General features: G+C 39.3%; 1 protein-coding gene across 4 annotated transcripts in view; it reads left to right on the top strand.

Annotated features, from left to right (window-relative positions):
- The window catches only part of PAK1 (p21 (RAC1) activated kinase 1), a 141,877-nt gene that overhangs the window by 47,143 nt on the left and 68,518 nt on the right, over positions 1-26,216 (top strand). The window contains exon 1 of one of the 4 annotated variants that reach the window (XM_055320767.1): positions 11,991-12,163. The exons of 2 other annotated variants lie outside the window; for them this stretch is intronic. The gene's annotated coding sequence lies outside the window, so the exon portion shown is untranslated. Of the gene's footprint in view, positions 1-11,990; positions 12,164-26,101; positions 26,125-26,216 lie in introns of those variants that run through there. One more of the 4 variants, XM_055320769.1, reaches the window with a different exon arrangement.

Below are 26,216 nucleotides of genomic sequence, written 5' to 3'. Positions count from 1 at the left end.
GGCCCTGCTGAGGTCCAAGAGGCTATGACTGCATGAAAGCATTTGGGCTGTGGTACTGCTGGGTCAGATGCCTGTCCTATGCCAGAGCTCTTTCTGAGAAAAGCATATATTCACATTGCTCTCCTTTTCTGGTGAATTCCAAATACATCCTTTTACAAAAATTTCTCTACACTGTTATCCCAAATGAAAGAATTGCTGGCTACATGTATATGGGTATCTGCGGCTGCAAATAATGATAGCTACATGACTTTATGAAAAACCTTCCCCAGACTGTATGAAAGACAGTGTAATGACAACGTGTGTCTTCTGTCAGTCTGTCTACCACTCAGTCTGTCTTTGGAGAACATTTATGCTGAAGTGTCAGCAAAGGAAGATTTTAAACTTTCTCAGTAACTAATCTGAATTGTGTAGGTGCTGAGAGGGGAGAAAAGAAGCATCACAGGTTAGGTTCCTTGTGGGATATGTGGGTGTCTAGAGAGGAAGAAAATGATAGGGGACTGGATTTTCATAGGTCTCATTGTCAGCCCCACTTACTCTATAGTTATTGTCACATCTTGGTCCTCTCTTATTCTACTTCTTTCCTCCTCCAGATCTTTGGCTAGGCTTTTCTTTTCTAAGTTTGAACTGATTTCAAAGCCTAGGCTCTTTGCCATGTTTTATAATCATAACAGTAAATGATAAAAAAAAAAGATTGTTCACTTTTGCCTTTCCTGTCAGATTTTTAGTCTAGTTAAAATAATTTCAAAATTGAGGTCAAAACATTTTCTAACATACATGTTCAATTTTTAGCTCATCCTACTGAGGCAGGACACCACAGGGATTGTAGTCAGGCTTACCTACAAGGCTAACTCTTAGTTTGATTTGGCCCGAGAGACAATGGAATGCTCTTAACTCAAGATTAGCACTGTTCCATCTGCCTAGTGGTAATTGACATTAAAGGAGAATAAGGCTTTAGTTCTATAATATTGGGGAAGCAGCATGGGAAGCTCTTGAGGATATGACAGAACTGACTTCTAATTCCATCTTAATATTTACTAGGTTTGCAGTCTTTGGCAGATTTAAGTTCTCTGTCTTGTTTTTATAAAATGAGGATAATAAAGCCAATTTTTTAGAGCTGTTAGGATAAGTGATTCTTCTAGGGCAGACTCTGATTTTGACTTTGTCACTAACAGTGGGAGTCATCACCCTAAGTATTGTACTATGGCTTAATATATCATTTCATACATCTCAAGCCACTTTGACATCATCTTATGTAATCTTCACAGTATGCTCAGAGAGCAAAAGACAGTATGATTGTTCTCACATGAAAAATGAGCAGACTGATGCTCAAAGTAGTTTGTCTAAGGACCAGGACTTCAGTCTTAGTTCAGAACTCCCTTTGTACACTGACCAGTCCTAGGAGAGGGCACTGTGGTAAAAGTTGTCCTGAACTTGGGCAGCCTGGGTGGCTCAGAGGTTTAGCACTGCCTTCAGCCCAGGGTGTGATCCTGGAGACCAGGGATTGAGTCCCACCTCAAGCTTCCTGCATGGAGCCTGCTTCTCCCTCTGCCTGTGTCTCTGCTCTCTCTCTCTTTCTTTCTCTCATGAATAAATAAATAAAATCTTTAAAAAAAGAAAGTTATCCTGAACTGAAAGTCAAGAATATCCTGATTAGTCTTCACTGGGAGAATTTGGGAAAATAATTTCAGTTTCTATTTTAGAACAAATATGCTAACTATTCTGCCTAACTCACTTTGGTTTGTTATTCAGTAGTTCTTGAGGATTTGCTATGCTGTACACTGTGCTAGGTGTGGCACCTTCCCTCAAGCTGCTCACACTTTGCTCTGGAGAATAGATAATCTGAGTAAGTGAGAAGAGCCTTGGCAAATGTGTGTGTGTGCTGGCAGATGGGGGTGGTCCTGGTAATGTAGGGGTCCAGGAGAGATGGTTTGGGATGGGGCTTTGCTTGTGAGGGAGGAGAAATCTCACAGGATTTTATGTAAGAATTAAATTGGACAATGGGAATGACTATGCTTTGTTGATTATAATGAACTGCATAAATGTTAATGACTGTCATATCTTACAGGAACTTACTGACCTAGTAGAACATCACAGCTGGAATCTAAGCTTAATTAATGTGAGAAGAAAGATTTTAGTGGCAAGAAAGATTGAGAGCACATTAAAAAAAAAAAAACCACAGAAACACCTGTGTCTAAAGTGTCTATGAGTTCTTAAAATGGGGATATGCCTATTAAAATGTCTTCTGCTTTGATAACACAATGAACCTTAAAACTGCTTTGGGGTTTAATAAAGAATTTATTTATGATAATGAAATTTTAAAAAAGCCATTTGTGTTGCTGCAGTTTTAAATATTTAAGAGCTATATTTAACAAGCATGTATCCTGGGATATAAATGGGACAGAGAGCAGTTGAATGGATGGGCCAAAAGATATGTATGTTTTTATTTTTGTTTTGATTCAGTAGATATAATTGTTAAGAACTGTCTATGTGGGAATCTTCAATTGGGTACTGAGGAAACAGAAATGGATGAAACATTCTTTAACCAAAGTGCCTTCTGGCTGGAGATATAAGACACCTATGGTAAATTTTCAAGAGGTGCTCTCAGATCCTAAAGGAGGAGGACCTATTCAAGCCTTTGGGCAGAGATGGCAAATTAGAGATAACACTTGAAGATTAAAAGTTTGCCAGGAAACAAAGGGGGATAATGAGAGATAAGGCTCTTCCAGCAAGAGGTAGCAGCAAGAACAAAGGCACAGAGGCTTAGAGTAGTACCTGGTACTCAAAGCACTCAGCAAATAAGAGATAAATTCCTTAGAATTCGACAGCTGGGATATTGGAACTGATGACTTTGTGTTCTTTTTTGGGGGGAGATGGTAAGATTTTATTTGTTAGGATTAGTGACAATATATAAGGCTGGAGGTTTTTTTTAATTTATATTTTTGCTCTACCATTTAAAAATATTAGAGTATAATTGGCATAGAACATTTTATTAGTTTTAGGTGTATAACATAATGATTCCATATTTATATATACATTGTAAAATGTTCACCAGTGTAAGTCTAGTTAACATCTGTCATGAGACATAGTCACAAAATTTTTCTTTCTTTTTTCTTCTGATGAAGACTTTAAGATTTGCTTTCTTAGCAACTTTCAAATATACAATACAGTATTATTAGCTATAATCACCATGTTGTGTATTACATCCCCAGGACATTTATTTTATAGATGGAAGTTTGTGCCTTTTGATTTCCTTTGCCAGTTTCACCAACCCCTATCCCCCACTTGGCAACCACCAATCTGTTCTATGTATCTATGAGCTTTTTTTTTTTAGATTACACTTACAAGTGTGATCACACGTATTTGTCTTTCTCTGACATTTCACTTAGTATAACAAATAACAAACTTGAGGTCCATCCACGTTGTTGAAAATGGCAAAATTTCCTTCTTTTTTATGGCTGAATAGTATCTGTTATACGTATACATCACATTTTCTTTATTCATCCATCAGTGGACACTTAGATTGTTTCCATATCTTGACTATTGTAAATAATGCTTCAGTGAACATTGAGGGGTGGTGCATATATCTTTTCAAATTAATGTTTTTACTTTCTTTGGATAAATACCAGAAGTTGAATTGCTGGGTCATATAGTGGTTCTATTTTCAGTTATTTGAAGACTATTCATACTCTTTTCCGTAGTGGCTATACCAATTTACATACCCACTAGCAGTGCACAAGGGGTCCCTTTTCTCCACATCCCCAGCAACACTTGTTATTTTTTGTCTTTCTGATAATAGCCATTCTAACAGCTGTGAGGTGATATCTCACTGTGATTTAGATTTGCATTTCCCTCATGATTGGTGATAGGGTGTATTTTTAAAAAACAATTTATATATGGGAAGAAAAAGTATAAGCAACAGGTAACTAAGATGAATAGGTATCATTTGTTTGTACTGCACAGCATTTTGTGTTCCCCAATTTATGAGTCTTCTTGGGGGCGTAGATGCTATACCCTAAAGGGAATAAAAATGTATCTTAGGTAGTTGCTTTTCATACTGCCCTGCTTTTGTAGCACAGGCCTAACTTTCACCAATACCATACTTGGCTTTGAGACTTAATAATATGAGAGAGAAAGTAATGGGGAGCTAACTTTCTGCCTCTGGCGACAGAGGCAGTAGCATCAGCCTGCAAGTTTCTCTCTGGCACCGAAGTGGTATTGATGCTAGTGACTCTTGCACTGCGGTTGAATTCTTGCACTACCAGAAGTGGCAGTGCTACCCATTCTAGCATCTAATGATCAGAAGTAATAGCAATCATTTCCTTATTGAACTGGGTCATCAGTGTGGCTTTGTGCTTTGTGTTGGATTCGATGTAGAGGTGATAGAAAAAGAAGTCAGAGGTCAATGAAACTTTTGGCTAAGCAACTGAAAGAGTTGGATTGCTGTTTACTGCTGTTTAGAGGGCGCAACTGAAGAACAGATTTTTGACCTGTTAAGTCTGTCAGTGACATAGCTTTGTTTCTATTGTATTTAGAAATGTGTTGCTGCTGCTGCTGCTGCTGCTTCTCCTTTTTTAAGTGCTTTATTTCTTGAAAGTAAGAAGTAGGTCTCCTCATGTTTGTATCCCTCAACACTATCACTGTGTCTGGCATGTAGAACATATTCAGTAAATAGTAAATGACTGATGAGATTATTTGCTGTTTCCTTGAATGACTAGAATATTTACTCTTTTCTAAACAGAGTACATGCTTTTTCCTCCTTTGAATCTTTGCTTTTGTGGTTCCCTCAAACGAATTCTGTATCTATCCCCAGTCTCAATACCTCTATGTATAAAAATTCTACGTCTTCAATACCCAGCCCAAATATTGTCTTCTCTACCAAACTTTCCCCATCTCTATAGATGCAATTAATGTCTCCCTTCCCTGCACTTTTTTTTTTTTTTCTTGGCCTGGCTTGAACTTCAAGTACATTTTCATTTATTTGCTTTGTAACTGCTTTGCTTTGTAATAGGTTTTGCCCCCTTTTCCATTTCCATCCCTCCATCTTATTTTTCTTGAAGTATTTTTGTAAGCTATTATTGTTATTTATTTTATACTTCACCTCGTTTCATAGTCCTTAATAGGCAACTGGCTCTGCCATATGAAAGAATGGTATGTTTGATGACTACTTTATAAAGTAGCGAAGTCATCATTGTTAACTGACTTCTTCTTACATTTAAGTGGTAATGTGGGAAGATTGTAATTCTCATAGGGTATATGTATTGTTCTTAAAATTATTTGCAATTGCACGGGATCCCTGGGTGGCTCAACGGTTTGGTGCCTGCCTTTGTCCCAGGGCGTGATCCTGGAGCCCGGGGATCGAGTCCCATGTCGGGCTTCCGGCATGGAGCCTGCTTCTCCTTCCGCCTGTGTCTCTGCCCCCCTCTCTCTCTTTCTATGTCTATCATGAATAAATAAATAAAATATTTAAAAAAATTATTTGTAGTTGCAAAATAATCAAATAAAAACAATGTTTTCCAAATCCAGTGGATACTATACTCCTCTATGTAAGCCATTAGGTTGAAACCTGTAGTGTCTAAACAAAATTTGCTAATTATTACCAAACATTAGCCTTTATATAGTGTTACCAGGGATTGCAAACTCATATCCTTATACAAGCCAGGTGAGTAATCTAAAAGGGCCTGCTCAGGCCTAAGGTTGAGTACACAGATAAGATATTATTGGTCAGTGTCTGTGGCTTGGAAGGATAACTTATAAGTTATTACTTTGTAAACCTAAGGACTATATAAATGCAAGAAATAATTGCACCTAAAACAAGGTAAATGCTAAGTTGAGTAAACTTGGGCAAGTTATTTGATACCTCTGAGATTTAATTTCTTTCTTTGAACATGTTTTTTCCTCTGAAGTCCCTTCTACCTCATTTGATTCTGCTTTTTCATTTCTTTAGCTAATAGTTTCTTCCTTGATTTTAAGTTTGATTCATTATCAGCCCTGACTAATAAATCTTCCTTGATTATTAGCCCTTAGTAATAATTAGAATGCTGGCTTCTCACCAATATGCCTCATTTTCCTGAGTCTTGTGCTTTATCAGAGGGAGCCAAGCTTAGCCAGACTTTCTGTAGTAGCATCCACCATTGAAAGAGGCTCTCTAGGAGTGAGAGAAGCTAGTCAGCCTTCTATAAACCAACCAGCATCTGGTCTGAAATCTAGAATAGAAGATGCTTGAATTTGATCTTTGCTGCAGAACGTTAGTGGTCCTGCCTTATATTGTATGCTAATGTTCTGTTGTTTCTTCTACTTTATCTAATGTATTTTGTTTATTCAATTTTCTAGTGCGGGATTTTTTAGTTTTATATATGCTAGCCTCCTTTGTTAGTGTTGATTAGTGGAGACATAGAGTATTTCTAGGTTGTCTTTAATCCCTGAAGTCTAATGTGGGCAAAGATATGTGGTAGGTGTTTGATAAATGTTTGAAGAGAAAACATACTTATTGGATTTGCAGGTGATAAAGACTGGAAGGGAAAACTACTATGTTAGATGGCAGAGAGAGAGAGTGAGCAAGAGAGCTTGCAAAAATGGGTTGAAGCCAACAAGATGAAATTTAAAGAGGATGACAGAGAAGTTCTACATTTTAAGTCTGAAAGAAACGGCAACATATGGACAGGCTGGAGGAGACCTAGCATGATGCTATTCTTACAGAAATGATGGTTTTGGCTGCCCAAGCTCAATGTCAGCCAAAGACCTTGCAGTGGCTAAAAACTAATGCAACTTCAGATGGAATTATTGGAAGTATGTAGAATTAGAGGAGGTGATAGTCCAACTATGTTCTGAAGGGGGCAGACTGCACTTAGAGTATCATGTTCCCTATAGGGTACCAGGCAGTAAGAGGGTTATTGCAAACAGGACTATGTTTAGTGGAAGGTGCCCTCCATCACCACTACTCAAAGTAGAGTCTGAACTGTTCTCAGTCTACAGTGAGATAAGTATAAAAATTGAGAGTGCTTAGAAAGCTTTATAGCAATTTGGCAGAATAATTTTATGTCTAATGAATCAAATAAAAAAGAAAATGAACTTTATTTTGTATGTCCTTTGTTTTGCTTGACCTTTTATTTTTTATTTTATTTTACTAAATTTTATTTTTAGAGCAGCTTTAGGCTTAGAGAAAAATTGACCAGAAAATACAAAGAGTTCCCATATACTCTCTCTATGACTCCCCCTTGCACTTTGTCAATTATCAACATCTTGCATTAGTGTGATACAACTGATGAACCAATATTGACACATTATTATTAACTGAAGTCCTTATATTAGGGATCACTCTTTGTGTTGTATGGTTCTCCAGGTTTTGACAAATGCACAGTGTTATGTATCCATCATTTTAGTATAATATAAAATAGTGGTTTCATTGCCTTAAAAATGCCTTGTGTTCACCTCTTCATCCTTACACCACCCCTACTTCTCAACCCCTGGCATCCACATGTATTTTTGCTGCTCCTGTAGTTTTGCATTTTCTAGAATATCATACTTTTCAGACTAGCATTTTACTGGATGCTTTTCCACTTAGGGTATTTCTGTGTCTTTTTGTGGTTTGATAGTTCACTTCTTTTTATTTCTGAATAACATGCCATTATATGCATGTTTGTTTACTCATTTCTTTATTGAAGGATATCTTGGTTGCTTATATATTATGGCAATTATGAATAAGGTTGCAATAAATATTTGTGGATAGGGTTTTGTGTGGACATAAATTTTCGGCATGCTTGGGTAAATACATAGGAGTGCAATTGCTGGATTGTATGGTAAATCTATATATATATATATATATTTTGGTAAATCTATATTTAACTTTATAAGAAATTGCTAAAGTGGCTGTACCATTTTGTATTCCCATCAGCAATGAATAAAAATACTTGTTGCTGCATATACTCACCCACAGTTGGTGTTATCAGTACTTCAATTTTAGTCATTCTAATAGGTATGTAATTGTACTTCATTATTGTCTCAAATGACATGTGATATTGATTATTCATATTCTCTATATCTTCTTTGATGAAGTGTCTGTTCAGATCTTTTGTCCATTTTTTTTATTAGGTTGTTTGTTTCCTTGCTGTTGAGTTTTAAGAGTCCTTTGTACATTTTGGATATAAGGTTTTTTTGTTTGCTTCAAATTTTTATTTAAATTCTAGTTAGTTAACACATCATGTAATATTGGTTTCAGGAGTAGATTTTAGTGATTCATCACCTCCAAAAACAGCCCTCATCATAACAAGTGCCATCTTAATACCCTCACCCATTTAGCCCATCCCCCACCTCCCTCCATCAACCCTCAGATTGTTCTCTATAGTTAAGAGTCTCATATGTTTTTTTTTTCCCTTTCTTTCTTTTTTTTTCTTTCTCATATGTTTATCTGTTTTGTTTCTTAAATTCCACATATGAATGAAATCATACGGTGTTTGTTTTTCTCTGGCTGACTTACTTTGTGTAGTATAATATACTTTATCTCCATCCACATCATTGCAATGACAAGATTTCATTGTTTTGGAGGCTGTGTAATAATCCATCATATATACTCTACACACACACACACAAACACGCACACACCCCACATTTTCTTTATCCATTCATCAGTTGATGGACATTTGGGGTCTTTCCATAGTTAGGCTATTGTTGATAATGCTGCTATAAACATCAGGGTGCATGCCTCCCTTCAAATCTGTATTTTTGTATTCTTTGGGTAAATACCTAGTACAGAAATTGCTGAGTTGTAGGGTAGTTCTATTTTTAACTTTTTGAGGAGCCTCTGTACTGTTTTCCAGAGTGGCTGCACCATTTTGCATTCTACCAGCAGTGTAAGAGGGCTCCCCTTTCTCTCTATCCTCATCAACATCTTTTGTTTGAATACAAGTTCTTGATCAGATAGGTGTTTTGCCAGTATTTTCTCAAATCACTGAGAAATTCTCAAGTCATTCATTCTCTTAATAGTATCTTTTACAGAAGTTCTACCTTTTAATAAAGTTCAATTTACCAACTTTTTCTTTTATTATGGATCGTGATTTTACTGTTGTATCTAATAAGTCATAACCAACCAAACTAAGGCCATCTAGATCTCCTATGTTATCTTCTATACATTTTGATAGTTTTTCAGTTTACATTTATGTATATGATACATCTTGAGTTAATTTTTGTGTAAAATGAAAAGTCTATGTCCAGACTAATTTTTTTGATGTCTAATTGTTCTAGCATAGCACCATTTATTGAAAAGACTATTCTTTCTTCATTGAATTTATTTTTTTTCCTTATCAAAAATTAGTTGCTATATTTATGTAGGTCTATTTCAGACTCTATTCTGTTTCAATGATCTATTTGTCTATTCTTTAGCCAGTACCATACTGCCTTGATCACTGTAGCTTTATAAGTAGGTCTTGAAGTCAGGTAATGTTAGCCCTCTTTATAGATGGTATCTATATAGCTATAGTTACATCCATAAAGATATATTGTCTATCCGCATTTCAGACCAACTGAGTCAAAAATCTGTGCTAAGACTTCAGTATATAGTTTTAGTTTCCCAGGTAATTTTGATGCAAAGGGAGAGTTGAAAACCATCATACTAAAACCGTAAACTCCTTGAAGGTTTGGTCCTGTTCACTGGTGTGTATCTATCCCTGGTGGCTTATACAAGATGCTTCAATAGTTATTAAATGATCAGGTGATTAATAGGACTGGGAGTACCTATCCTGGAGAAGAGAAAATGTGCAGGGGCTTGATAGATTATGATAATGCATATCTGAAGCCTTTAATATTTGCTTTGAAGGATGGTTTCTGAGTGCTTGAGGAGGCAGAATTGGAAGTTTACAGAAAGGCACCTGGCTGAATGTTAGGAAGCATTGTTTAATAATGCTATTTCCAAGAGAGTTCTTTGTTTCTACATGTATTTCATTTTTTTCTTTTCTTTTTCTTTTTAAATTTATTTATTCATGAGAGACTCAGAGAGAGAGAGAAATGCAGAGACACAGGTAGAGGGAGAAGCAGGCTCCGTGCAGGAAGCCTGACATGGGACTCGATCCCGGGTCTCCAGGATCACGCCCTGGGCCAAAGGCGGCACTAAACCGCTGAGCCTCCCAGGCTGTCCTCTACATGTAGTTCAGCAGAATGTGGAAAACCATCTGTAAGAGAGGGGGGATGCTGCAGGGGTGGAAAGTTGCGTAAGATCAGATGCTATGATTATTGATGATTACTTTGAAAAACTATGTCCGAGGCAGAGGACTGTTTCTGCCTTTTATCCACTCTGTATAAATTGACACAAGGGTATGGAGTCAAAAGAACATTCTAAAGCTACTTTGAAGCTGAGATCTCACAGTGTAGCAGGACCCCCACCCTGTGTTATTGACAGTTCTCTCTATAACATTGATGCCTTCAAGAAATTCCCTGTCTCTTCCACCAAATTTGGAACTTGTTATTGGGTACTCAGGGTCTGGGAAAAGTGAGAGATACTTAACAGAAGAGCTCTTTCTCTTCTCATGAATTTTTCCTCCACATTTCTGCAGTTAAATAATTTTGGCACATTGAATGGAGGTGTAGACATCTGGCAGGGAAAATGGATAAAAACTATAAAATTTCTCTCTAGCACACTTAAATCATCGATCAGGCATAATGCAGGTTACCTCCTCTTTGCTAGGCAGCAGGGCAGGGTATGGCAGTTGATATAAAGATGACTAACATGGCAGAGAGAAATAAAGCATAGGTTTAGGAGTCAGACCAAAGTTGCAACGACTTAGCCATTTTCCAGCTGTGTGGTCTTGAGAAAGTCATTGCCCTTTTTAACCCACTACATTCATTCTGTCTTTCACCAAGTTGTGCTGCTGCTTCTGAGCTTTGTCCTTAGAATATACCTGTTTCATTTTGGCTCATCTTCCAATAATATATTAGTCTAAATCATTACCATCTTCTTTTGCCTGGAGTTCTGTAACAATCTACTAACTTGTTTTCTTGTTTCCATCATTCTCCCCTTTATTCTCCATTCAGCAGTTAGTGAGCCTGTTAGAGATGCAAATTAGATCTGCCATTCTGCTGAAAATCTCCCAAAACCTTCCAATTCTTAAAACTTAGAACAAAACCCAAACTCCTAGTTCTGACCTGGAGGAGACCTTGCATAATGTGACTCCTGCCATATGTCTCAAGAGTAGGGTGTAGAGGGGAAGTTGGTGGGACAATATTATTTCTTAGGGAGCATTTGGAATGTATGAAGGTGGGTTTTTGTTGTTAAATTATTGAGGGGGCACTAATAGGATTTTAGGGGGTCTGGGCCAGGGTTGGTGAATGTCCTGCAATGTGTTGTTCAGTTTCAGGCTCATTACAATGCCTGATTCACAGGATATGCTTAAGAAATATTTAGTGTATGAAACTACGTTCTTCCTGGACCTCAGTTTTGACATGTGATTTGGTAGAGAGCCTACTTCTTAAGGTTGTGGTGAGAAAGACATAACATTTCGTAAAGCATCTGGTACACAATAGCACTTAATAAATGGTAGCTGCTGATGATCTTTCTTTGCTTGGAAGCAGCTGTAAGTGCCCACCTAGAGTTTTCCCTAGGGCATTAGACACCTTTGTTGGTGGGGTAGAGGGGTGGGTGCATCTCTTTCCCAGAAGGCTAATCTGATAAAATCCTGGGGTTGACCTGAGTTGCTCTGGAGTCCAGACACAGCTGCGGAAACGAAGGCACAGAGGGGGTCTGGTTCTCTTCCTTGACTCTGGAGCTCACCCAGGACTCTGACAGGCGCTCGAAAGCCTGGTCTGTGTGAGAAATTACCTCCTGCTGGAGACTAGGTAGGGGAGAACAGCTGAGAGGGTGGGTAGGTAGTAGTCTCCCCGCCCTCTGAGCTTCGGGGAAAGGAGAAGCGCGGTTTCCTCCCGCCTCCTTCCCTCCCTTCTTCCCCCGCCCCTTCTGCTTCGCCAACCCCGAAGCTGCGCCTCCGCTGCGCCCTGCGAGGGCGGGAGCGTGCTGCACCCGGAGTGGGTGCTGGGGCGGCTGAGCTGCTGGGAGCCCGGCCCCAGCCGAGTAGAGCGGCGCGGGTGGAGCCACGGCGTTGTGCGGCCGGCCGGGCGGGAGAGGTGCGGCTCTGCGACAAAAACAGGCGCCAGAGATGCCGGGGCCAGCTCCCCCCACCAGGTAATGCTGGCCCACCCTGGGGCGCGCCCAGCTGGGAGCTGCTGAGGAGGGGGAGGGGTCTCCGCTGGCTTCCGGGGAGTGGTGCGCAGTCGGGTGGTCTCTTTCCTTAAGAGACCCTAAATGAGAGAAGGGGCTGAGAGCTGAACCTTCAGATGAGCTGGCGTAGGGCTAGGCCAGCACTTGGTTTCAGAGCTCTGGCTAGGGAAGGTTGTGAAGGAGAAGCTGGTTTTGGGGGGAACTACTGTGTCTCAGGAGCCATTCTCGTTTGCTAACACCCTTCTGCTTGGTTGTTAGGGTGATGCTTTCCTCTGTCTTTGCTTAGCTGCTGGCCTGCTGGGACCATGGGGGCTTTCTCTTGGGTGCTGGGGAGGGGCATTATATTATAAGTGACCTGTTAAGAGGTGGAGTAAACCAGGAGATAGGAGACCTGAGGTAGCTGGTCCTGTTCCGGCAGCCTCTGTGGGCCTCAGTTTCCTTATCTATGCAATGAGGACTTGACCTTATGTTTGTAATTTTGGCTTCCCCAGACTGTCAGACTGACTTTTGGAAAGATGAGCTGGTTAAAACTTGAAATGGACTGCAGAGATGTCCCCCATAACACTGTAGGAAATAGGGGTATTTGAGAGGCAGACCTTTGTATCCTGTCCTCCACCCAGCCTTTTGGATGGCATTTTGGTGGTGTGCTGAGGACTCAAAGACTTAGTGGACAAGGCAGAGGTTGAAAATGATGATTATTTTAGTGTTGGGTGTAGGTATGTTGGGTATTGTAAGGTGGGGTTGGAAAGAAACAGGTCAAGGTATGTTAATGGTTTTTCTCTGAACTGGCCAATGATTTGATACTTGGGTGTAAAGCTGCTTTAAACTAGGCTATCTTTTCTAGAGCCCCCATCTTATTCAGCCTAGTTAATGACAGACCTTGGGGGCTGTGTAATGTCTTACTCACTAGGATTCTTTCCTTCTTAATTATCTGGGACCAAGAAACACATGTTAGGCCTGATACTAACTTACCTTGATTATTTCCATCTCCTTCCTCCCCTGAGTGTTTCTGTGATTCTCTTCTGCCTCCTTGTCTTCTCCCCGTTTTTCTTTCTGCTTCCTACTCCTGATAATTTTTCCTTCTCCCTTATCCATCTTTTCTCCCACCCTCCACTTTCTTCTTTCTTCCTGCTCTCCTCATATTTCCCTTTCTTATCCTTTCCCCTCCATAGCTAGTTTTTCTTTCCCTCTCTTGGGTCCTTCTCTTGGTTAGGTTTTCTTCTCTTTTCCTTTTAGAATTGTTGGTTAAGGGGCGTCTGGCTGGCTTAGTCAGTAGAGCATGGGACTTGTCGTCTTGGGGTTGTAAGTTTTAGCCCCATGTTATATGTAGAGATTACTTAAAAATGAAATCTTTAAAAAATGCAGGAAATAAAATTGTTGGTTAAGATTTCTCATTATTAATAGGCTTGTAGGGACCTTTATTGTGGTGTTTTATGAGGTCCAGACACTGTGTTTCCTACCTAACTCCCTTACGTTCAGCTTTCATTTACAAATTCTGTCTTCCCAAAGTGCAGTTCTACTTCTATGTTTGCTTTGGGGCTGCCAATAAGCAATCTTTGACACTCGCTTCCTTCCCAGAGGGGAAGTGGGCAATAGAGAGTAAGCAAGATGATAAGTGGAGAGCTTGAAGACTAGAGTGGGAGAAGAGCAAGGTGTCCAATAGGGCTGAGCAGAGGCCAAGACTGTCTTTTATGAGACAAGTGACTGGGAACAAAAACTCTGTGGCAGCTTTGAAGCATTGCTGACCTGGAGGAAAAGAGGTGACTTGTGAGCCTAGGCAAGAAGAGGGGATAGTAGGGATGGAGTAGAGAGAAAGAAGGTGGAGTCCTTGGGGAGAAGAATAAGTGATCTTTTGAAGAAGAGGGTGGACTGGGCAAGATAGGGGTTGTTTGGGAGTAGAGGTAGGTATGGTGGGAAGACTACAGTCTGGGAAAGAGGACCATATAGATTAATTTCTTTCCCTCCAAAAGCTGGCTTTTTGGACTGGTTTGTTTCTGCTCAACAAACTTTTCTTGCGCAGTGTCCTCAAAGTAGGAGACTGAAAGGAAAAGCAGAGATAAGACAAGGTTGCTATTTTTCTGGATATTCACTGTCTAGACTGTAATGTGGAATGCACATATATACAAAAAGCTTTGAAATGACATCCATCAGCACACATTCTCTGGATCATCTGTGCTGTGTTAGTATGGTGCCAGGTGCTGGGGATACCAAGATGGAAATTGAACTCAGTTGCTACCATTGTATGTTAAGGAATATGGGCATCTGTAACCTCCTGTGTTATGTATATGTAATAGAAGCTCAAGGGGCTGTTATAACACAGGAGGAGGAAACTTTAATCAGCAAGTTAGTGGCAGAGCTGGGACTAAATAAATTCAAGTCTTGTCTAAAGGTGGTATCTGTTGTCTTATGCCATGTTCCCCTCTTACCCTATGTATTCATCTAGCATACAGAGAATTTTCTATTCTCTTTTCTGTCTACTTGTGGGGCTGGATTCAGGGTACTACTGAGATGAAAAAAAGAGCAATTCCATGTGGGAGGTCAACTGTGTTATGACCAAATACTCATTACCTTGGAAGGGAAACTGATGTGGTTCCTGTTAATTTCTCCTGGCCCTAGGCCATTTGGGTGAGCTTCCTCTATCAGGCATTTACTCTCTTCTTCCCTTTCCACACCCCTCTATTTTCCTAAATTCAATTTCTGGTGGGCTGTAGTGTCCAGCTGGAGCGAGGCTAGGCATTTCACTTCCATTGGCCTCTGTAAAATTGGGATTTAATACCTCACAGTGTTGGTGAAGATCAAATGAAATAATGAATGTGTGAAACTAATTTGTAAACTGTGAAGTGCTCTACAGATGTTACTGTGGTTGTTCCTGAATGTATTTTCAACCATGAAAAATGCTCATATGCTGTAGCATGAAAGAAATGCCTAGGGTTCCTCATGGACTAGTTTAAAACTGAGCCTCAGTCCTTAATAACAAAGGATAGATAAGGAGAGAGATGAGGATGATTTAGGGACTGGTAATTGAACCCTATGCAAAAAGCTGAGTTCAAGAGGTATAGTGATGATTTCTTTTAGGTCAAACAAGTATAAAAGATTATTTTTGGTGATGTCTTGTGATATAACAAAAAAAAAGCAGATGAAAAGGAGGAAGTGGGAAGGATTTAAAAGCATCCTGACGACAGTTCAGATTTTGGTTCCACCACCTACTAGCTGCTTGGCTTTTAATCTTTCTCAGCTTCATGTATAAGATGGAATATATTTACACCTACTTTGAAGAGTTATTATAAAGCTTAAAAATAATTGTATAAAAAAGAAAAATTTGTCTAGTAGGCACTTAATAACTATTTTTGCAAAAATAAACACTGAAGTTATATTGTTAAGAAAGTCTTCCTTGATTCCTAGGCTATTAAGGGCTCCTCTCTAGGATTCATGAAACACTCATGTCCTTCCTCTCACCACTCAAAGGGGCCCTTACCATGTGATACCATCATTGTGCTTTATCCATTTGCCTGTCCCATTAATATGTGACTGTTTTGAGGGTAGAGTCAGGGTCTAGTAAATCTTGTTGTCAACTCTTGCTGAGCCATGTTTCCTTGCTAGGTATACACTGGTAAACACAAAAGGCTTAGTTACTTCTTTGTGAAGCTTACTGTTTATTGCTGGAAATGTATAATAAGCAAATATAATTCATGATAGATGTTGTGAAAACTATGAGTTTCATTTGTTCATTTTAGGTTTAGGTACTTATGAGAAATGCAGGTAGAGTTGGTTGTCTTAACTGGTGATTATTAGTCTGAAAAGAGCTTTTGGGCTAAAGGTAGAAACTTGGGCATCATCAACATATAGGTAATAAGTAAAGCTATGGGTATGGATGAGATCATCTAGACAAAAGTGTAGCATATGAAGAAAGGTTCCTAACCTTGGACATGTGGAGGATAGCTAGGAAGAGTCTGCAAAGGAGATAGGAGTACAGAAAGATAGAAGGAAAGCCAGGTTAGTGCTTGAGAGATTGAGTAAGGTGAGGACAGAAAGTAACCATTTGATTTGGCAACCTGGAGATGGTTGGTAATCTTGATGAGACTACTTTGGTGAAATGCAGGGTGTTACTTGGCAAACAGAGGGGAGGAAGTGGAGATAGTGTAAATAGACAATTCTGAGAAGTTTTTCTATGAAGGAAAACAAATGTATTTTGAGGAAGATATCGGGGTCAAGGGAAGGGTGTATGTGTGTCTTTGAATAGGAGACATGTTTATATTCACTCAGTATTCACAGATCAGGCCAAAAATTTAGAGATCATCTTCATTTTTTCTTTTTTTCTCACACTGTACACCCAGTCTCTAAGCCATTTGGCCCTACCTTGAAAATATCTACTTTTGGTGTACTACTGTATATCTACTGCTGTCCATTCAAGCTACCGTCAATCCCCACCTGGATTATTGTAATAATTTCTTAATAGTCTCTTCACTTTGCATTTGCTCCCCTGCAGTCTGTTTTCTGCAACCAGGTGGCCTATTTAAAACATAAATCAGGGGGATGCCGGGTTGGCTCAGTGGTTGAGCATCTGCCTTTGGCTCGGGTTGTGATCCCAGGGTCTCGGGATCAAGTCCCACATCGGGCTCCCCGCAGGGAGTCTGCTTCTCCCTCTGCCTATGTCTCTGCTTCTCTCTCTGTGTAATTAATAATAATAATAAAAAACCCTATATATATAGTTTAATATATATAATTTATATATATATATATATATATAGCATATATATATATTAAGGATGCTGGGGTGGCTCAGTGGCTGAGCATCTGCCTTTGGCTCAGGTTGTGATCCCAAGGTCCTGGGACTAAGTTCCATATCAGGCTCCCTGCAGGGAGCCTGCTTCTCCCTCTGCCTATGTCTCTGCATCTTTCTCTGTGTCCCTCATGAATAAATAAGTAAAATCTTAAAAAAAAAACAAACACATAAATCATATCGCTACTCAAAACTCTTCAGTGTCTTCTCATGCTTCATACAAAATCCAAACTTATTGTGGCCTGTAAAGTCCTATCTAATCTAAACCCTGGCTGTATCTCTAATTTTAGTTTTCTACCATGTTTCTCCTTGTTCACTAAACTTTTGTTGTCCTTTTTGCTACTCTGATGCCAAAAAATATTCTCATCTAGGACATTTGTACTTACTGCTCCGCCTGCTTAAAATGCTTCCGGGTATTACTATGATTAGTAATAAGTGTCTAAGTGTCATAAGTGTCTCTTTCTCAGAGAAGCCTGTCCTGATCATCTTGTTTTTTATACCACCTATCTCTGTTTCCACCCCCCTAGAGTTACATGTACTACTCTTAAATTTTCATTATGGACTTGACATTTTTTTATTTATTTGTCTGCTTCTCTTACTAGTCCATAAAGTCCACAAATACAGGAACTTTGTCTTATTCAGCTAGATTAGTACTGGTATATTGTAAATGCTCAATAAATATATGTTGAATGGCTGAATATATCTAAAAGGGGAGGGAGTGTAGGAGGGAGATCTCGAGATTGATTGATTGGTTAATTAATATAGCTGAAAGAAATCATTCCAGGTGAGAAGGAGTGCAAGTGAGGGAGAGGAGGGAATGGCTTTTGATGGCAGTAGGAACATCTCCTTCATTATAAATGGGTGATGCAGGTGCAGGGAGGCATATAGATTTGGGAGTGGGAAGATGGAATTCTCCTGCAAAGATTTCTCTTTTCTCATAGAAGGTTAGTTCGTCAGTGAAGGGGTGAGTGGAGAGCCTAATTGAATGTCTGTTTGAGGCAAGGTAATCATTTGTAAAAATATAGTCATAATTTTCAAGTGAAAGCAGTCAATCAGGTAATGTTCTCTAGGACATTCAGCTACTTCAAGTACAGGCAGTTGGGAGAGACTATAGAGTTCAACTATTGCAAAGGGAATTTTGCCAGTTGTATTTTGGAAAGGGAGAAAAGGTTGATTGTTTTGTTTTCTGTTTATCGGATTTGTTTAGATTGATCAGATTTGTTTAAAGTATACATGTACAGTGAAAGCCTGTTATAAACTGTTTAATCATCCTACAGTAGTTGGAATGGCCAGTTGGAAGGGTCATCGTTGTTGAGAGGGTGTAAAGGTCACCTAGAATGGTAACTGGAGGGGTACAGAAGAAGATTGATCTAGGAACTAAAGTCTTTGAATTATGTGACCAGGAAGTGGGTATTATGCAAGAAGAAGAGCAAGGAATGGTTTGGAAATAGCATTGAAAATTAAGGACAGCACTGATAGGTTGGATATGAGAGAGAAAAGAGCCTCTAATTGAGAGGACTGCTGGAGAAATCTCTTCTTCAGATGATAGCCAAGTTCCTTTTAAGAAAAGGAGGCCAGGGGAGTTAGCCTATGACAAATGGGAAGATCCAGAGGAAATAGTGAAAGGGATCCAGAGTCAGGAAGGGGCTGTGGAATTTGATGAGATTAGAGGGCATACAGAAAAGGTTAGGGGACAGGATTTTGGGTGACTGAGGATGACTGAAGTAAATGGACCTGGAAACTCGATTGACTTGGTCCTGAGTATCTATTAGAGAGGAGAGAGAGTGTCCATTTTCAAGCTGTGGTTCTTAACACTCTCAAGAGAAAATGTTCTTTTGGGGAAGCATTTGGGAGTGTGGGAAATTGCAGGATATGTTCAGGCAGAGATGGACTAGAAGGTGATCCATCCAGGAGACAGCTGAGTAGATTCCAGTGTTTTTGGAAGGTTGAACCAAATGGCCTTATGGGTTCCTTTCAGCTCTCAGATTGTATGGACTTCGGCTTGGGTTTTAGTGATGATCTCCGTTCACGGCATCCATTGGGAAGTCTAATGGTTTGAAGCTTAAATTTGAATTTTTCCCTTAACTGTTGGGAATAGCTTAATTGGGGCTGCAGGTCAGAAATTTTCCAAGATGGTAGGGCGAGGATTATGAGAGCTTTAATACTAGTTTCTGCAAGTAACTCCATTGGCTATCTGCAAGGGTGGTAGAATTGAAGAAGATGTGTAGGTGTGATTGGGGAGGGGAGAGGAAGGTGAAGGTACAGGGCTAGCTTAAGTCACTGACCTCAAATTTCTCTGCCAATTTTTTCATTTCACTTTGCTGCCTCTCATACTCTCTAATTCCAGGTACAGCCCTCTGTTCACTCTGTCTCAAATTATAATTAGTATAGAAAGAGTGTTTTTTTTAAGAGGGTCAGGATAATCAGAGTCATGTCCTCACTATTTCATTGAGTGATTCTTAGGTAAATTTCATACCCCTATGGGTTTCAGGTTCCCAGCTATAAAGTAAAGGTTTAAAACTGTGGCTCCTATGTTTTTTTTCTGTGAACCAGGCTGCCTTAGTCAGTGAACCCTTGCTTATTACCTAGTGTTTGCCAGGTCTGTGCTGGGTGGGATTTGGAGACATAGAGATTAATCAGACTCAGTTTTGTCCTTTGCTGCATAGAAGTATGTATAAACTGCTATTAAATTTTGGTGAAAAGGTAGAAGTAGGGTGGCTTCTGTGAAGGTTTCATAGAGTAAGTGAATCAAACTGGGTCTGGAAGAATGAGTAGGAGTTTGATTGGCAGACAAGTTGGGACATTTTTTTTTTTTAAATATTTTTTTTTAATTTTTATTTATTTATGATAGTCACACAGAATGAGAGAGAGAGAGGCAGAGACACAGGCAGAAGGAGAAGTAGACTCCATACACCGGGAGCCCGACGTGGGATTCGATCCCGGGTCTCCAGGATCGCGCCCTGGGCCAAAGACAGGCGCCAAACCGCTGCGCCACCCAGGGATCCCAAGTTGGGACATTTTATGCAGAGAGAACAGTGTGGGCAAAGGCAGGGTCATGAAAGCATATTGAGCTGGAATGACTAAGTTTTAAAGAATAGTAGAACTGAAACTAGAAAGATGAATGGAGGATAAGAACAGATATTTATTGGACATCTATTTTGTTCTGGGTGGCATGCTTAAGTCCTTCTATATATAATATGCTTTTAAATTCTCATAACTTTATAAAGTACACAGTCTTATTTGTGCTTTACATGAGGAAACTGAGTGTCAGAAATTAAAGTAGCTTTCCCAACAGCCCAGAAACAGCCTCCAGTTTTCCTCCCTGCTACCTCAGCAGTTGCTTTCTTGTTGCTACACCAGAGCAAGTGGCTGGAGGCTACATAGCGGGAGTGCCTTTGACGTTTCAGAAGGACCTCCCTCAGCAAATTCAAGACTGCAGCATTCCAGGCTCCTGCCAAAGAAAACCTCTTGGCACAATTTAATTAAAGATCAGATTTTCATAACCAGGTGTCAAGGGCATGCAGTACTCCCCAGTTCTGGGTGGAGTGTTGGTCATGCCAGTTTCAGCTGCTTTGAGTTGTTGAACGACAAATGTAATTAATATATGGAGTAGGTTTTATTTTTTCTTCTTACTTTCCCTCCTTCATTTTAAATAATGGCCTGAGGGGTTATTACAGGTTATATATCCATTCCTATTGCTTTAGAGCAAATAGTGACATGTGGTGTAGTAGGAAAAGAAGTGGTCCTGTAGTCACACAGACTTTATTTTAGAGATCTGTCTTTGCTGGCTCTGGGGAACTTGGCAGTGTCTCTGATATTTCAATTTTTCTGACTTGCTCACTGTTTTATCCCCAGCACAGCCTGGCAAACAGTAGGTGATGAATAAATATTTGCACGAATGAATGAGAAAAATGATACAAACCAAACCGATTTTCAAGTTTTCTGTAAATTCCAAAGTGTATTCTAATGTTAATGGTTATTAAACTATCAATGCCAAATGATGGCTGAAATCCTGTTTGTAAAGATGTTTAGTCCAGGGGGTTCTCTGGGGAAACTGTTTTTTAGAATTTGAGCAACTCTGTTAGGCAGTTTAGAGGACTCTATAAAACTCCAAGTCCCATTGTGTGAGCTCAAGGCACCACAGAGCCTTCAGTGCAGACGGATGGCAGCTGGTTCCCTCCTCCAGGCAACACCTCTTTTCTCATTGTCATCTTTCCACAGCCTTTTTAAATCAAGTGTCATCTTTTATTTTTAACATGGGACATTCATTGCATAGATCTAGAACTGCTTAGAAGGGACCATTTTTCTGACTAGTGCTGTATGTGTTATAGAACATAAAAGGCTTTCTGTGTCCTACTTTTTCATTTTTGTGTTGGATTCTACCACATGTAACTTCACATGTATGCTATTCTAGTGGCCTGGCATCCATTTGCCATTATCATTCTCTCTGTTTTCTTTGGTTCCCGTATTATACAAATGCCTGGACCTATTTCAGACTGATTAAATCAGAGCTCAGCATTGGTATTTGCCCCCTACCCGCTAGCTTTGTATTAGAAGTTTCAAAAGGACAGCAAAGTTGAAAGAATTTTATAGTGAATACCTGTTTATCTACCACCTAGATTCTTCTACCATTAATATTCTCATATATTTGCTTTATCACAGCCACTGCAAATTATATATGGACATGCATGCATATTCTATCACATCCCTGTGTTCATCTATTAATCTTTCCTATTTTTAAAAATACATTTCAAAATAAGTTACATATTTTAGTATACTGCCCCCTAAGTACTTCAGCTGGTGTTTTAAAAAACTCATAGGGGGTTCTGATAGTCTGGAGTCAAAGACCACTAGTCCTTTATTCCTTAAGCCCCTGCTTTTAACATCACCTCTTCTATGAAGCCCCCACTAATCACCTAAATTCAATATAGTCTTTCCTTTTTGTGTCTTCTGACATTTTACCATTTGTACTGCTCAACGGTAGTATTCAGTTGACCTGGCATTGTGGTTTTCTAGATCCTGTGTATCTTGCAATATTAGACTGTGAGAATCTCTAGAGTTAGATCAGATTCATCTATTTATCTCTTTGTCCCTGGTTTCTACCATGGCACCTTATATGTAAGTACTCATTAAAAATTTATTGATTTGAATTGTACTTAAATGAAGAAGCTGTGATGATAGCAAAAGTGTACAAAACTTCATAAGGCTGATTTGAAGACCAGGAATTTATTTATCTCCTTTGGAACTTAGCCTCATGAAGGCATTTAGTAAACGTCCAGCCCAAACATGTTTATATCATTCTATTTTTGCCTTTGGCTAGATTTGACTTACCTAAATCAAGAGTAGCAAAATTCAGGTCAGAAAAGGTATAGACGGGATAGAATTACCCCAGGTATAGTTGGAAAATTCTTTGGCAGAGAGTCTGAAGACATGGGTTCCAATTGTACATTTAAATTGCTGTATGATCTTAGCAATTTCATTCTGTGTTTTGGACCTCAGTATTCCTACCTGGTATATGAGAGGGTCAGATTAAATGACCTCTAAGGTTGCTTCTGGCTTTGATGTTATGTGTGTGTCTTAAAGTCTTTATCTTGGCCCTTTTTATATTAGTGGCTGTGGCATCCAATGTAGTAAAGGAGAAAGAAGTAGCTGTTGTGTACACACTCCTTCCCTCGGCCCCTGTCCAGTTTCATTCAGTATGTAAAGTACCTTTCACATAGTGGCTACTTGAAAAGTATTTCTTTCCCTTCTTTCTGCCCTAAATTTATGCTTTTTACAGCAAAGAGGATATAAATCACTTCCCTTCCTTGATTGCCTCTTCACCAGTATCTGTTTAGTGACCATAGAGTGGGAAACAAATTGCAGCCTATAGGTGAAGGGACTTTTATTAGAGCCATAACTAGTAAACATCAGAACCAGGACCTAGATCCAGATCTCTTGGTTTTAAATCCAGTCATCTTTTTATTATATTGCCTTACCATTTGCCTTTTTGAAACTTCACAGTGATCCTGCATTTATTATAGAGCCATTCAGTTGATTCATAATTAATACTTCAGTATAATTAGTTGCTCATAAATTATTATGAACCCTGAGCCTCTGGGGCATCGGTAAAATGTGGTCAGTCTGTCTTTCCTTCTGTCTGTTATATCAGTTTGTTGTCCAGAATAGAGGGGTGCCATCTAAACTATCATTCCAAACGTTGGCCTTGAGCCTAGCTGCAGCCTGTTAGAAGGCATTGGCTTATCATCCTCCCAAATCCTTGACCTGCACAGAGTGTTAGAAGATTTAAGATGTGTTTGGTTTCCTTATTTAAGAGTTGAGTATGTTTCTCCTTTCTCCTCTCAGGACTGATGTTTTGAACTTGTTTTTCTATAAATGAAGTTTTAAAATGGCATAGTTTTGGGACGCCTTGGTGACTCAGTGGTTGAGTGCCTTTGTCTCAGGGCATGATCCCGGGGTCTGGGATCAAGTCCTGCATCGGGCTTCTTGCAGAGAACCTGCTTCTCCCTTTGTCTGTGTGTGTCTCTCATGAATAAATAAATAAAATCTTAAAATAAAATGGCATAGTTTTAAAAATGTGCCAATTATTGTGCTGAATGTAGATGGACAAAATGACCAGTGAGGGGATCTGTGGAGTATAGAAAGAGTAAAGACTTATGGGGAAACTACAGGAAAGAACTGATTGGAGGGCTACAGGGAAGCTGGAATGTAGTATAGAAACATCAAGTCCAAGTAAGATCAGAGGGAAGGATCTTTGGTACAAAACTGTTTCTGTGAGTATAGTTGAAGGTACTGACAGTGTTTAGCATTAAGAAAATAGATTTGGGGGTTTTGAAAGAGGATTTAAAGTATCTAAAGTTCAGTCTGGGAAAGAAGCAGTAGAATTTTCTGAAAAGCTGTGAGATACGATTCAAGACTAACAGGTAGTTTTTGTTTCTTTGTTCATTTATTTGTTTACTTGTTCTTTGTTCATTTGTTCAGCATATCTTTATTGATTATTCTGTGCCAGACATGGTGTTGAGGATTGAGAAGTAAATAAGACTGAACTTTGTTCTTGAGGAGTTCTTAGTCTAGGGTTGGCAGAGGAGGAGTATAAGGGGAGGCAAATGTATAAGCAAATAATACAGTGCAGTGTGAGATAGATAGAATTTCATATAAGTGAGAACTCTTTAAATGAAGTGACCAAAGATAGAATAGGCTGACTTTTGAGACTGTAGACTTCTTAAAAATGGAACTTTTCAAGCATAGGCTGGATGACTTAGGCTGGAATGTGGTACAGAGGATTCAGTCATTGTATTCCAACAACAGATTTTAGGTTTTAATAATTTGGAATAATTTTGAAAGTGGAAGTCTGCCCCTGAGAATTCTCCCAAGCATGGTAAAAAAAAAAATTGAGAAATGAAGAAAAGCCTGTATCAGAAAGGGTGATGACGCAGTCTTTCTTGGCACAATCTTGGGCTGTGGTCCTGAAAGGCACCTACATTCAATGAAGCTGTGGGCTGAAGGACCTAAGAGGGCAAGGAAGGGCCTGCTTAGACTCTCAGGTGGCTGTAGGGAGTATAATTTTGGAACCTGCAGTCCAGAGTAGCAAGGTACGCTGGAGAACTTAGCCCGTGGAAATTCCCTTTGAGGGAGCAGAGGGACCTGAATTGGGACTGAGAGGAAAAGCAAAGGCAAACCTGCAAAGTGAAACCAGAAAAAATGGATAAAAAGCACACCACTCAGAGAGTTAATATAGATTAACAAGATTCTTTTTGCTTACTTCATTTCTTTTGATCAAAAAGAGAAGTAAGGGGCAGCCCTGGTGGCTCAGTGGTTTAGCGTTGCCTTCAGCCCAGGGCCTGATTCTGGAGACCCGGAATTGAGTCCCACATCGGGCTCCCTGCATGGAGCCTGCTTCTCCCTCTGCCTGTGTCTCTCTTTCTCTCTCTCTCTCTCTCTCTCTCTCTCTTTCTTTCTTTCTTTCTTTCTCTCTCTTTCCCCCTCATGAGTAAATAATAAAATCTTAAAAAGAGAGAGAAGTAAGGAGCTGCTGGTTTGTAAGAGGTAGGTTAGAACGAATGACACAAAAGGTGATTTGAATTTGGCTTGAAAGATGAGTAAGATTTTTTTTTATCAGTCAGAGGAGGGAGAAAACTTTGACACGAGGCACTGGGGGGATTGGGCGGAGGGTGAGAGACTACTTAATAGGTCAGGAGAACAGATATTTCCAAGGTATAGTTTGAGTAAGATTTTTTTTTATCAGTCAGAGGAGGGAGAAAACTTTGACACGAGGCACTGGGGGGATTGGGTGGAGGGTGAGAGACTACTTAATAGGTCAGGAGAACAGATATTTCCAAGGTATAGTTTGAAGGTAGGCTGTGTCCTAGTGTGGTGGCTAAGTTAGTAAGGAACTTGAGCTTTTGTTCTGGGGTGTCAGTGATGGATATTAAAGCGGAAGAGTACTGCGTTTTAGTTCACTGATGGCATGTGGAGAAAGAATTGATGGAAAAAGTGGATACAAGGGTCATTTAGTTTTGCAATTATTAGAAAATGTAAAAAAGATTCATATATTTTATTCATGGCATTTAAGTAATTGACATCTAAAGCAGTGGCATTCAAATCTGGTTGGCACTGGGGTCACTAATTTTTAAAATTACAGAATTTTGGCCATAACCCAGTTACATTAAATCAAAATTTATGGAGGTCAAAACAGGGCATCTATATTTCTAAAAAGCTCTTGGTGATTATTATATTGGTTTATGTTGTTGTTTTTTTTTAATTAGAAACTTTAGTCTCTAAAGCACTATTTTGTTTACTCCAAGGAGCTTATATTCTAAGTAGTCATGGCTAAAGATGTTTCCACTGTAACCTGGAAGAATAAGACTTTATTAATCCTGTATACATACATGCCTGCCAATTTGTCAAGGACATTTACTTATTTAAAGTAATAACATCTATTTTCATTAAAATTATTGGTACCTTGTGATATGAATTTTTTCCTTTTTAAAAAGATTTTATTCCTTCTCTCTACTAGAAGCATTGGAGATTGCCAGTAAATTCAACACCATATATGACAGGATGGTTACTGCATTGACCATCGTGTATTTAGAACAAGGTCAAATATTAGAGGAAGAGGATACTGGAGAAATGATATAGGCCAAGGGTTAGTGAACTTTTTCTGTATAGGACAAGATAAATATTTTAGGTTTGCAGACATATAGTCCCTGTTGCAGCTACTCAATTCCGTCATCGGAA

Source organism: Nyctereutes procyonoides, unplaced genomic scaffold (assembly GCF_905146905.1).
Source record: "Nyctereutes procyonoides isolate TBG_1078 unplaced genomic scaffold, NYPRO_anot_genome, whole genome shotgun sequence".
In the NCBI taxonomy this organism is placed as follows: Eukaryota; Metazoa; Chordata; class Mammalia; order Carnivora; family Canidae; genus Nyctereutes; species Nyctereutes procyonoides.
The sequence above is the reverse complement of the archived record's forward strand: the minus strand, read 5'-3'. Positions and strand labels throughout refer to the sequence as shown.